The sequence below is a fragment of the Penaeus monodon genome, chromosome 10, assembly GCF_015228065.2.
Source record: "Penaeus monodon isolate SGIC_2016 chromosome 10, NSTDA_Pmon_1, whole genome shotgun sequence".
NCBI lineage: Eukaryota > Metazoa > Arthropoda > Malacostraca > Decapoda > Penaeidae > Penaeus > Penaeus monodon.
The window spans coordinates 18212871-18215370 of NC_051395.1; the positions used below are offsets into that span (position 1 = coordinate 18212871).

The 2500-nt window shown below is 54.6% G+C and overlaps 1 protein-coding gene across 1 annotated transcript in view; it reads right to left on the reverse strand.

Annotated features, from left to right (window-relative positions):
* The window catches only part of LOC119577895 (organic solute transporter subunit alpha-like), an 11019-nt gene that overhangs the window by 3180 nt on the left and 5339 nt on the right, over positions 1–2500 (reverse strand). The gene's annotated exons all lie outside the window — the stretch shown is intronic.

A 2500-nucleotide genomic window follows, 5' to 3' on the forward strand; every position in this document is an offset into this window, starting at 1 on the left:
ACACATACGAAAAGATAAACAAATCATATGCACACACACAAGCACAAGCACATACAAAGACAACTATACACACACACATACACAAACGCAATCACAATTAGACACGCACACACACACACACACACACACACACACACACACACACACACACACACACACACACACACACACACACACACACACACACACACACACACACACACACACACACACACTCGCCTCGCCGTATCCCTCATCTGCTGCGTGATTTACCACCCCCCACGAGCCCCCACCAAACAACTGCTACTCAGCCACCTGACCCACACCACTGACCGCGTGCGATACCCGTCATGCAAGATGATAATATGTGGTGATTTTAATGAAATAGACACCTTCGACCTGCAAAATGAACTCCATCTCTCTCAAGTAGTAAACTTTCCCACTTATGAACAAAGAACCCTGGATTTGATCCTTACTGATTTACATGACTGGTACCAGCCTCCTCTACCATATTCTCCTGTCGGCCGCAGCAGACACGTATCAGTGTTAAGGGTTGCCTTCGCCCACCGTCTCTCAGCCAAAGCAGACCAAGACCAGGAAATACAGGCCACTCACACAGTCCTCAATCATACAGTTTGGGCAGTGGATTACCCAACACCCGTGGACTGACGTTCTTACCGCTGTTGATGTGGAGGACAAGTGGCACTACTATCTCTCGACCGTCACTACGGCTTTTCACCACTTCTTTCCGGAAAAGTCACTCAGTACACACCCATCGGACCTGCCTTGGATCACGGGCCGCATCAAACGCCTCATTCAACAGAGAAATCAAGCCTTCCACTCGCACAACACCACCGCCTACAAATCACTCCGCAACACAGTCATCAGGGAAATAAAAACAGCCAAGAAAACCTTCTACCACAACAAACTACAACACCTGCAGCCCAGCCAATGGTACGGAAAAGTTCGGGAGCTGTGCGGCCTTGCAAATCGACCGTGCACGTTTCAATGCACCAGCAACCTTACCCCCAGTGAAGCAGCAGAAGGCTCTCAATGACCATTTCGCCTCAATTTGTCAGCAGCTACCCCCCGCCACCGCCCGGCCCCTCACTTGCTCCCACAGTCAGTCAGTCCCATGTGCTTCAGAAGCTGGGAAAAATCCGCGTCAAGAGAGCCACCACTCCCCTTGACCTGCCAATGCGCCTCATCAAGGAGTTCGCATTGGAACTTGACACTCCTCTGACTTCCATTATAAACGCCTCATTGCAACAGTCTAAGTGCCCATCACAATGGAAGACCGCATTTGTCACCGCCATCGGGAAAACCCCAAGCCCCGCCTCATTCGGCGAACTACGACCCATCGCCATTACTCCGTTGCCCAGCCTGCTGTGTGAATCTTTGTCGCCGACTGGGCTTACCAGGACCTCGCGCCCAGCGTTGACACTCGGCAGTTCGGCAACATGCGCTCCTCTTCCACCACACACTGCCTCGTCAGCTTCCTCGACTTCGTCCACGCCCACCTCGACAAGCGCAAATCCTCCGTCACCAGCATCTTCATAGATGTCAAGAAAGCTTTCGACCTGGTGGACCACACTACGGTCATCTCAAAAGCAGCAGCTTCCACGGGCATCAGGGAGTGCCTCATCCCCTGGCTGGCAGACTTTCTCTCCAACAGGCAACAGGCCGTGCGCGTGCAGGGTCAAGTCTCCAGCCTTCTGCCACTAACGTGCGGAGTCCCCCAGGGGACTATAATGGGCCACCTATGCTTCCTAGTCATGATTAACGACGCTCTCCTCGATACCGAGCATCGTTGGAAATAAGTGGATGATTCAACCATCGCCGCTGCCATTGATAGTTCCTGCCCTGACCACTCCGCCATCCAGCGCACCCTCGACAACCTCCTCGCCTGGACCACCACAAATCACGTCACCATCAATCGCCAGAAGTCAGTTGTGATGCAGTTCGACTTCTCCACCAACTCCGCCCCCTCGCCCATCCTCACGCTGGACAACCATCCGCTCGACGTAGTCCGTTCCACCAAGCTACTCGGCGTCACCATCGACGATAAGCTCTCCTGGACGCAGCACGTTAGAGACATCGTGAGGTCTGCCTCGTACAGGCTTCACATGCTGCGTCGCCTCAAGTCCCTTGGCGTTCCACTCCCGGAGCTTCAGAATATCTACAGGCTATTCATCCTGCCTAAATTGACCTACGCCTCCCCCGCCTGGTCCCCCTCCCTCACCGCCACCCAGCTGCTACAACTTGAGAAGGTGCAGAAAAGGGCAGCCTAGATCATTCTCGGCCCTGTCTATACCAGCTATGACAGCGCCCTGGTTGCCCTAGGCCTCACCTCCCTCGCCACTCACTACTCAACCTCACTGCAGCAGTTTGGTCTAAAATTGCTGTGCCATCCACGCCACCGTGACCTGCTGCCCCCCGACGCGCCGCCGCCTCGCCGGGCCCTACGCGCCGCCAACAAACTGGTGCCCATCAGGACCCGCACTGACCGCTACCACCGGAG